Below are 12,085 nucleotides of genomic sequence, written 5' to 3' on the forward strand. Positions count from 1 at the left end.
TGGTGGGTGTTGGGGGTGGGGGTGGGGGGGTTGCTTGTTAAACCAGAAGGAAAGTGGAGGTCGGCGACCCCACATGGAGATAGTAGTCCGTCAAGTCCTTGTCACCTGGAAACGTTCCGGATGGTTTTCATTCATATCCAGCCACAAAAAAAAAGCTGAGACAGACTCCTGCTGGTTTTATAGATCCAACAATATGGCATATTGGAAATTTTGTAGGTCTCCGGTGGTTTATAATGTTTCCACTTACATTTGGGCATTCAGCTGATGTTCGGCGCACAGTAGCCTAGACTGAATGCAATAATCTTCAAATTAAAATTCATACAAGCCCACAAGAATGAAGGTCTTTCTACCACTGTGGCCAGTTTACGATCGCTTTTAAAATATGCGGTTCTAAACGCCGTGTCTGGTAGATTTGATCCGTATAAATGAAAATAGGGATTCAGTTCTCTTTTCAAAGGATGTATCAGCATCAGTATCAGCACAAAAACAGTTATACTTAAACAAAACCAACAACTAAATAAGGCAACAAAGACTTTTTTTCTCCAGTATCTTTTGAGAAAAGTACTTTTTTTTAGGCAGGACAGTGCAGGAGAAGCACACCTGTTTCATCTTATAACCAGCTGTGATCATGTATTGAAGCGATGACGTCAGAAGGAGGTTGTCTTGGCTTTAACTGTTCATCAAATGGAGCCCTGAGGAAGCATTGTAAAAAAAAAACTCCTGTAACAGCTTAACTTAAGGAAGCTGTTAAAAAAAGATTATTCCTACATGCCAATTTCACAAAACTATGAAAATTCAGCTTCAACATTTTCAGCTTTTCTGTTGTCATTTTCTGGTGCAGGCTATCATATCAACATCCAAGTAGTCCTTGTACCTAAATGCCAAAGTAGTTTTGTTTGTCAAAGCCCTTCCAAAGAATTTTTCTTTGTTGGAAAATGTTTTCTGATCTCTCACCTTTATAGTGAACGTAATAGTTTGAAATGTCAGGTTATATGCTCGTTCATTTTCTTGCCCGCAGTTAGAAAAGAGGATCGATGCCACTTTTATATCTGCCCCTCAAGTATGATGCTAGAGCCGACAGCCGGTTAGCTAAGCTTAGTATAAAGACTGGAAAGAGGAGAAACTCCAAAGGCTCTCTAAAACACTAAGTTGCTGTTTTATGGGGGTCATGTGCTGAAACAATTTCTTGCTCGATTGCAATGACTTCCTCAAATAGTTCTACCTCTCAACCAAGGAGGCAAATAAGCGTGAAAGCTAATACGCATATTTCCCCCCAAAAAATGTCAAACTATCCTCTTAAACTCAGGTTAAGTTTAAGGCCACTAAAAAAATCCATGATTGAGTGCAAAAAGAAAGGTGGAGATTGATGGTGAGGGTTGAATATTTTAACAATGCATGCTATGCTATATGTATGTATGCACAGTATATTTTATATAGGCCCTGTATTTGTGGACAGCTACAACTGTTCATAGAGGATGGGCCACATACCGTCTGGTGTCTGGTGTCAGATGGTTTGTACACTCAACAGTCTGCAGTATCTTTATGTCAAATTGCTCGCTGGGTGTCTCCCTGCCTGCCTGTGGAGGGGTAAAGGAAAAGGACTAATTTCTCTTTTTGACATACTGAGCATCAGAAAATCTATATACAGTATATACTTGTTGAATTTTGGAATAAGATCCTCCCATAGGAACACTGGGGATTCATTCTTGTTGCATGTGTTGTTCTGAAGACTGAATGGCTTTTCCAACTCGCACGTACACAGACAGTGATGAAGAGGTCTGGAGGTTTGAGGGGGCTGGGGCTTTGGCCAGACTGTGGGTATGGCTCCTGATGGATGGGCATTCCTCAGCCCTCCTCCCCCCCTCCCTCTGAACCCCCCTACTTCGTCCTCCCCACCTGTCCTCTCTTCTCCCCAAGGTGATGAACAAGCTCATTACCATGGCGCGCTGATAAAAGGAGGCCATTATCTCTCCACGGCGCACTTTGAACTCTGACAAAGGAATCTACTCCTCCTTGTCTCCGGTTTCTGGTTATGTAATGCAGTCGTGGCGCGGTGAAATAGGTGGCTCGGTGCCAATGTTTTCAGTGCATCCCACGTCGGAATGGTCTCCAAGATACTGTCATGATCACATACACCGAATTCTAGCTGGCCAGTGAACCGCGTCTATCTCTATTTCTATCCTGTCATGATGCTTCTGTCAACACAAGTGAAGTTTGTCATCTTCACTGCCGTTAAGAAAGACAGGCAGCATCGCATAGTGTGAACAGAATAAAGCTTTTATTTGAGATAGGCTGCTAATAGAGACAGGCCTTTAATTTCCTTTAAATTCCCTTTTTTTTTTAATCAAAGTATAATAAGATTTTCCCTTTTCTCTAATCTGCTCCCATGTCACGTTATTATTCTTCCTTTTGTTCAAGGGGCGCAACACCTACCCTTCACTGCAAGGCTTTTATGGTGAAGCAACAGGAAATGTTGAGTTTAACAGCAGATTTAAAACATGAGAGCATGGCAAAGTGTGGCTTTAAAAAGAGAAACTCAGAGGAATAGAGTGATGGAGTGTGATGTGCTATTGAAATAAATGCTAGTTTAGGTGATTCTTTCATGCTAGACAGTATAGGACTGGTACACGAAATTCTGTTTTTTCCCTCCTTTTCATTGCCTTTACTGACTTTAATTTGAAAATTTGCAGTAGTTGTGAAAATGGAAAATAAAGTGCAACATTGACTATCGGGCTTTGAAGCAGCAGCTGGGTGTGAATTTCTTTTTCTGTTTACGACTGCAGAGTAATTTCATCTAATTACACACACACAAACCTAATACTGACAAATTTGGCTGCTTTGGTAAATTAGCCGGCTAGGTTTTATGCTAGGTCTACAAAGTAGTTTTTTTTTGTTTTTGTTGGTTTGTTTTTGTTGATTTTTTTTATGACAGGTGATGTGCAAGACCAAACAAGCCTAAAGCCCAGAACACACATCACATTACAACAGATTTACCTGTTTTCAACACTACTTATGTCAATGTGGCGTCAGCTTTAATTTTTAGTGTATTTACACTGTTTTTTAATCTACAAATGTTACAGATGTATTAGCTTTGCATCAAAATAAAATATTATTCACCTCTTGAAAAATACAACACTGCCAAAAATATATATTTTTATCTGGAAATTAATTTAGAAAAAAAAAACTGGAGGCAATTTTAACAACTTTGCCTACAGAATATGATTACCCCCGAGGATGCAAACATGTAAATAGTTTTAGAATGAAGCAATGAACTGAAACTAATGTTTTTTTTTCTTTTAAACAGTATTATTTTGGCAACAGAGTCTGTTCCCTAAGCCAGAGGAGCTGTTTGTGCTCCATTTAGCAGCAGGGTGCTGTAGTGTCTACCTTGCTGAAGTGTCTTTGAACAAGACAGTGGATCAATTTGCAAAGTGGCACATGTTAATTCATCATGAGTTGTTAGCACTTACTGAGAGTGTGGGTTTTTGGTTTCCAAAGTGGTGAGAGGGGACAAACTGAAGTCAAGGTCTCTTAAACCAGACAAAAATAACAATCTGAATGGCATTTTCTGCAACAAAAGGATAAAAACTGCTGTATTAATGTACAAAATGCAGCACATAAAATATTTTGCAGTCTAAATATACTGTATATTCAGCCATCAGAAATCAGTTCTTCAATTAAGAGCTTTGTCTTTTGCTACTTTAGTGATTGGTGATCAATTCTAGTGTCTTTTTAGGAGAATATCAGCGGGTTATTCCAGAGATTTAGCGTTGTTTTTCCATAAAGTTGGGGGACTCACAAGTGACAGATCCACAAGTAGATGGTCAACACTGAAGCAGTAGAGACTGATATAGTTTTAGTCCCAAGTATGGTCCAAGCTCCAAAAACACAAGATCCTACATTTGTCATTGTATCTAAATGCATACTTCTTTCAAACTTTACTCATCCCATTTGTAGTGCAGGCTTTCTGTTACAAAATTTGAAGTCTCCAGCCCAAGCAAGTTCATTTTTTGTACATCCAGAGCCACAAAAGACATTATACAACTGTTCCCAAAAGCTGAGTAGTCCTCCGAGTGGTGAGTAAATGAAATTTTATGTGTAAAAGCATCACTTCTGAATAAATATCTACATTTATGGATTCCTTTTTTTTTCTAAAAGCATGCTCATGAAGGCACATAAACTTTTTTCTGCAGAGCGTCCTGTCAGGCTGCATATTTCACCAAAGGATCATGGCAACTATATGCAGCCTGAGAGGCAAAACTGAGGGCAAAAAGTTGACAAGCCATATCTGCATTTTATGAACTCAGAGCTGAGTGAGCCACTCAAATTATAAAACTGTAAAAGTTGGGGGACTAACCCGAGTTTTTGACAAGTAGGTGGGGTACATGTAGCCCACATCCTCAATCAAAATGACGTCCCCGTGACTCTTTCAGTTCAGGTAAGACTCGTGGTGTGTTTGAATGTAGAAAAATTGAAAAACCCAGCACCCTGTGAGTTTTCATCAAGGTCACAGCAACCTTTCTCTCCTTTTTCACAAAAAAAATCCATAAACACAACCCAAATCACCATCACCACCCTCCACACACACACACACACACACATAAAGGAAAAACACACACACACTCGCACCTCATTCCCTGAAGGTTTTCGAAGCCCTGTTTGAATTCACCTATCACCATGACTACTCTCTCTTTACCGACTGTGCCCGTGGGAGGTTTTTGCCCAGCCTTTTCTAATTTCACACTGTGTGGATATCTCCATTCAGTAATTACAATCCCATCCATTCTCATTTTCCCTGTCCAGACAATGTGCCCTGGATATACACACACAAAAAAAAAAAAAATCTCTTGCCTCTGTACAGATATATACACACACTAACCTCGCACGAACACACAGGGGTATAGACCCCCTGCTTTCATGGACACGTACAGAAACAGAGGGTGCGTATGTTTCTGGGTGTGTGAGAAAGAGATAGAGAGAGAGAGAGACAGATGTGAACCGTCACAACTCCAAAATTCACCAATGTACACAATCACACACACACACACACACAAACACATCACTCTCAAAATCCAATTACAAGCCAACCTCCAGCCTGCTCAAGTTGGGCTCATTGTTAAAAAAAAAGTTAATAATTGCAAAATAATAGCAACTCAAATCAATATGATTTGTCTTGCAGGTAGGCAACAACAGATAACCCTTTCCACCGCTCGTGGTTACAGAATCTACCGAATACTATTATAAATAAGTGAAGATGCATGACCTGGTTATTTTCTGGTGTTATAACAAAACAAGGTAAAAGCATTTGAATGCATTTTTTTCTATACATGTTTGAGTGCATAATTGCACATACCATGGGAGAAAAAAAAGGGTCTTTCAAAGGTGTCTGTTACTATTTTAAAGAATGTTAGAGTAGTTTCAGCTAATCTAGAGTTAATTGCTTATGTAGTGTAAACAGTAATAATTGTTGTTTTGCTTGCAGTTACATGGTAGCTGCCCCTCGGCAGACTTCCAGCCCTTCCGGAGGCTAATTAAACAAACATTAGTAGTAGGATTTCACATATTTTACTCACTGTTTACTCAAAATGGAAACTTCTCAAATACATCCGTTTATGTTTGAGCTTGAATCTGATCCGAAATATGTGAGTGGACAACAGGAACAATCCATGGAGTGACCTTTTGCCATTTGTTGGCATGTGCAAACAACCATGATGTCATCAAGAGGAGGAAGTTGAGAAAATATTGCATTTTTACATACGTTCACCTCAAATTTTAACATAGATATCTGACATAACAGTGCAAAATTAACAGAAAATCACAAAAAAACATAATGTGCCCCTTTAATAACACCTGATAACCATTCAGAGTTCTACTTTTTTTTACATGGCACACTGTTTTGAAGTGGCAGAGTTATTTTAGGCATCTGTGGTTTTGGAAGTAAAAGTCCTAGTTCTAGTAAAAGCATGTCAAATCACCCGTAATCATTGTTTTCAAAATCTCGGCCCACACGAGCGGCTTCTTGACAGGGGCCTATCTCCACCAGTTGACATGCATCAACCCGTCAAATACACCACTGTCCTATTTCTACTTGTCAACAGGAATCACCTTTCCAAAAAAGGAGCTTTTTTTTTTTATCACATTCACGCTCCAGGTCAGAACATCCCAGCGACTGTACCACGACTTCTTCTTCTGACTGTATTACAGCTCTAGACTATGACACGGCACTGGGCAGCCTTATGGGATGAATTCATTAATTGACTCATGGGGCATCTTGGCTCAAAATTACAATGAGATTTACATGTGCACTGCTGGAGCTATCAGCACCATTCCCGCCTTTCTTAATGTACAGCACATTTAATATTATTATACTGTATGTGATGTAAGAGGACTGGAATGGCAACAGTGTCAACCCAACACTGAATCCATTAGCAACCTGTTGACCCTGAGTGGTCAAACCAGATCTTTTTCACCTTGCTAAGCTACAGAAGAAGCTTCTATACAAATGTTTGTCACTGTTCGCGTGCTGCTTCACTGCTGTATGCAGAGGAATTGTTCTTAAATATATATATTGCGCTTTCAGGCATCAGAGTCCTTGAACTTACATGATTATACGAAAAAAACAGAAAAAGAAAAAAGTAATAAAAACAGCTGTGCTGTCATTTTTTCTCGAAAGTGCTGTATTTAAAAACATGAATGATCAAACTCATTGCCAGTTTTAATATAGCCTAGAATACATGTGCTGTAATGTGTATTGATATATTCAAAGCCATGCCTTTAGAGCATTAAGCCTCTTCACTACTGAACCAGTATAAACCTTCATTGTCTAATACCAGATAGATTCGACACATTGACGACCATTTAAATGAAGACATTACTCCACACTTAAATGGGGTTCTTGACAGAGCAGAAAACTTTGAACGTAAAAAAAAAAAAAGAAAGAAAATGAGAAAAGTTTCTAAAACCTTATTTGAAGTTCATGTTTGCATCATTTGCAAACATTGAAGCACATGGGACCTCTATTTTGAGTTATGATGGGATCAGAACATTGCAATGTCATTATTTTCCATTAGTGGGTCCTGCAGGCCAAAATCCCTGTTCTTGTCAATTATATTCCATGATAATAGTATTTATACGTCTTATTCTCTCTCTCTCTCTGTATGTATCCCTCTCTGTGTAATTGTCGACGGGTTGTTCTTGCTGACACAGTCTAATCATGTCCTGCATTGACATTCTCAGTCAGCTGGAGGAAGAGTTGCTCTTCTGTTTTTCCATACATATCGCACTAATGGACGAGCATCACGGTCATCAAATGTGCGCTGTTGACCACGTTCTGACCTTATTTGCTGATGTCTGTCCCATAGATCTAAATGCAGATGTCACTTTAATCACTGTTCCTATTGAAACATGTATATATGTGTGTGTGTGTGTACATATAGTTTGCTGAATAAGCATGGTGGTACAGTCTTCTCTTCACACTAAGTTTGACAATCACCCCTCTTTTTAACTCAAATATCCACATCAAGTGCACATGTTTAAATACCGACTCATAATCAGACCTCACCGACATAGCGTCTTCCCCATTTTAAATCACAAAAAAGGGGGGGGGGGGCGGATGTGACCTCAGATTATCAGCTTATTTTTCCAAGATCCCCTCGCGTCTTGTTTACAGCTCGGCTCAGCTGTTCTCAGGACTCCCAGGGGACTCACGTTGCAACAAACCGCTGCGCTGCATGTAAACACTGGCCCGGCTTAACTTGTGTTTAGCCCACAACTCTTTCAGGTCATCGCTGTGTCCCCCATGTCGGCCGCTTAAGCAGATATCAACACTGATAGCATGCGGTATGACGGCCTGTACGTCACTGGCGGGGAGTAAAGCTCAGGGAGGATTCAGGGACATGAGGTCAGTTTGCTGTTGGAAGCTGAGAAAAGTTGGTCGTAAACCAATGTGATGTGGAAAAAAGTACAATTTCAGGCCACAATCAGAACACAATAGAGTCTCAAAGCTGTTCTTTTTTGCTTGTTTGACACAACCGAAATCAATTTTTTACGCACCGTGCATTTTATTTACAACTTGTTAACACTCTCACTGTGCTGTTGCGGTTTTGTTAATTTGTTTGTTCAGAGTCAAACTTGGGTTTGCTGAGTCTCCGTTAATGAGCTACAGGAGCCAACAATACAAGTCTTCTCTTTGTTTTATAATAAATTGTCGATTTAATATTAAATACTTTCTAGCTTTGTAAGAAAAGTGCAATATAAATACAGTTATAACTCTTTCTCTCTCTTTTTGGAGCTGTGGCTTATTATTCAGGGCTGTGACACGATTGTTTTCCCCAGCAAATTATTAACACTCACTTGCTCTGAACATAACACGTATGCTTGACTGACAAACATGTATAGAGGAAAAATTAATTGTTCATGAAACCTTGCCATATTTTGACGTTTCCCACCTACTATGCTCCAAATATTTGGACACCCCCCCCTCTTCCAAAACTCCAAGCCAAAGCAGTGTAAACAACATGTCATTTTCATGCCTTTTGATCAGTGAGCTATTCTGAGTGAACCTCCAGAGGTTTTGCGACTGGGGGTGCGAGGTGCACAGGCAATGCTCTGGTGTAATGATAAGCTGAGGTTTTTTTTTTTTTTTTTCTCTCTTTCACTTTTTAGGATTGAGGTTTTGAAAAAGAATAATAAAACAACTGTCAGCTAATTGGCAAGAGGAGTGCACTATGGAGAAATAAAGAAAAACTACAAAGTGACTCCACAAGGGAAATGTAGAACGCTACACTGTAAGCACACACACACACACACATATGCACGTACAGAGGGGTTTTAAGGGCATTCTCCTGTTGCAGAACAATCCCTCGTCGACTACTTTTATGCTTTCATTGTTCAATTTTTCATTTGTCTTTTTCCTGTGCGACACAGAAAGATACTGTGTGTCTTAATGATATACGGTAGTAAGTCTCTGTCTGAAGAAGTTAACTTGGAGCGACAGCTGTCCGTAGCTGACAGCGTCAATACAGACCTGACTCCGACAGCAAAGTAATTTTAGGGTTCATTGTTTGAACAATGCTGAAGGAGATGAGAGGTGAGGTTTGTAGCAACACACGCTCTATTCACATACTCTCAGGTAAGGTGTCAGTCACGGAAAACAAAAAGTAATGCTGAGGAGTGCAGTACAACGAGATTATAAATGCTTGAAGCACAAACTCTACCGTACATCCTCATAGTTTATCCATAAAAAGTTTTCTAACTGCAATTTTAGAGTGCCTGTGCAATAGACGAGCTTATTTATGATTGTTCATGTAAATCAGGGGTTGAGAACCCCACCGTGGTGTCGCATGACAATACGGGGCAAGTCCCCCAACATATACTGCTAAATATGTTGTTTGTCCATGCGCTCTGGATCGACACATGGAAGCGTTTTCTGATCTGATGATGATCTTTTGCTGTGGTTAAGAATTTGTTAGTTACTTTGAAATTTGGTTAAAGTTACTTGTGGTCATGGCTTAAAAAACAAGACTAGGTCAAAACCTAGTATATGGTTGGACCGCATAGAGGTTGTGGCCAGTTTGTTAAAGGTATAGTCAGTGGTAGTGTCTATAATGTCAATTCCTGGATATTAGATGTTCATCTGCCATTTTCTGTAGTGGTCTTAGTAATATTTGTTGTTAAAGTGTGCTGAAGTAGCATTTCACAAGACACCCCTGACCATGTGACTCCAGAACGACACACAGGAGCGTTTTCTCATCTGGCGCCCCTATCAGTAGTAATCGACAGGATGTCATTATTTGACTGTGCTTTCCATAACCGGTACAAATCACTGTTAAAAAATAATGTTTTATGAGGTGACAATTGCAGTGGTTAAAGTCTGGTTTGGGTTAAAATGATCGCTTTGTTAAGGTTAAAGAAACATTTGGTGTAGGTTAAAGTTACCACTTCCTTAAAGTTAGGCCCCCTTCATCATCATGGCTACAATAATAACCACAAGGTTAAGGTTAGGAGACAATAATAATAACGTTTTTCTTAAAAACTGACCCGACTCCTGGTCCTGAACAAACAACAGAGGAAATTTGTCAACTTATATATACATTATCTCAACTGCACCGCTGCTACTACGGCCACTAGGTGGCATCTGTCACTCAAACGTAACTATAGGTCGTTTTTGGGTGCCTGACATTACAACCTACTGTGTTGTTTTTCTTGAGAGGAGAGTTTTCAATTTTCAGTGTCTAACATTTTAATCTTCGGGCTTGGACTCCTCTGCATCCACAGAAGAACCGAGGGCTCTATCCAAATAAATACTCTCTGGTTTCTATGCGTCAGGTTGAGATACAGCGTATGAGTGTATTGAGTGCTGTTTACTGAAATCACCTCAAGTTTATCCAACGCATAATGGGAAAATTATATCTTAATGTCTTGGAGGCAAAGAGACATAAGTGATGTCTGGAGAGCCTTTTTCAGTTGAAACTAATATGTAGATCTGTTCTGCAGTAACATCAGCAGTAAACTCTTCACACATTTAAGTGGCTGTGCCTTTAGTTGCTTCTGTTTATTACAGTTTTCATGCCAATGTAAACAATTCTGAGTCCAACCCGGAGGCAGTTAAGAGGAATCTGGGGTTTAGCTGTGGTGAGTGATGCACTGCAAAGCAACAAAACCAGGTTCAGAGCCACATATTCTTGTTCTCAGCCGAGTGCAAAATATGTCCCAGAGATACACGAGTATGCAAGCTTTAATTATTTGACTAGCTTATTTTTTATTTGTTTGCTTCTTTCTTGCTTGCTTTTACTGTCACCCTTGCTGTGATGTTTGTGTTATTACTTTTCCCTGCACGTATTTTGGTTGGTTTGTTTTAATCTGCCGATGTGGTCCTTACCTTTCTTATTATTACCTTTCTGATTATGACTGTGTAAGACTCATCTTGAGATGATTTGCTGACACAAATATTCATGACGTTGTTGAGTGAGAGATGTAATTTCAGCCAACAATGGTTGTGGACATAAAAGTCTGGTTATGTTCTGCATAGATTATGTTAAAGGGCTTTCAGACCTAAAACAGCCCTGCACTGTTGCTTCAGGTACTGGTAAGATATGCAACAAGCACTATAGGATGTTATCATGGCAGTGATTATTCTCTTTTGTCGCGATGATTGTGAGGGACAGTAGAAATAGGGCGTTCTTGTTATAAAGTCATCTGTGGCCCTGAGAGTCGACCCCACTGCGCCACCGGACTGGTCTCATACAAATGAAGGAGGAGGCTATGTCTTTTCATGAAGGGCTAATATCAGTCTGAGCATGACCTTGAGGTGACAGTCGGAGCACTTGAAACTCGCCCAGTAGAATCATCACAAAGCGACTGCATCAGTGGCGTTCCTTGATTAAAAAGTCAGACGTACAAGGTTGTGTACATACAGACTTAAAGATCCTCTCCAGACATGTATTAAGACTTATAAAGTTACTTTGCTTGGAACAATAATGTGTGTCTGATATGGCTTTACTGCAAAAAAAAAAAAAAGTATAATTACCACTTAAAATTCCTTAAAATGACATCTACTCCTCCCTCATTAAAAATCCCAGAATCTATGAATATGTAAATATATTCATGTTGGCGCGCTGGAGTGCAGCGGCTTCTCTGGCTCCCAGTTATGGTGTAAAGAGTGATAAGGACTCTTCTCTAAACGTGAGTAAGTGTGCAGATAACACGACCAGTGCAACTACGCCAAGAAGGTACGGCCCAGCCAAACTTCTGAACATCATCAACAACTCGCCCGCCTCACTTTCACCCAAGCTTAGAGCGGCGCTCCGCAGACTGCAGCTCCTGAGGCCTTGTGGCAGTGGACTGGAGTAGCAGACTACAACAGCTCAGAGGTGAGGGGAAGCGTTGTGCACAGAAGCAGGAGAGGAGTTTGTGGACCAGTGTGTTAGCCAAGCTAAAAGCTAATGCAACCAGGCCAACCATTCCGTCGCTCTTTCTGGTCAATGTTCATTCACTGGATAACAAAATGGATCTGATGCGACTAAGACTGAGCATTCATCAGGAGATTAGAAACTGCTGTGTTTTTCTCCTGACTGAAACTTGGCTA

This window comes from Thunnus thynnus, chromosome 12 (genome assembly GCF_963924715.1).
Source record: "Thunnus thynnus chromosome 12, fThuThy2.1, whole genome shotgun sequence".
In the NCBI taxonomy this organism is placed as follows: Eukaryota; Metazoa; Chordata; class Actinopteri; order Scombriformes; family Scombridae; genus Thunnus; species Thunnus thynnus.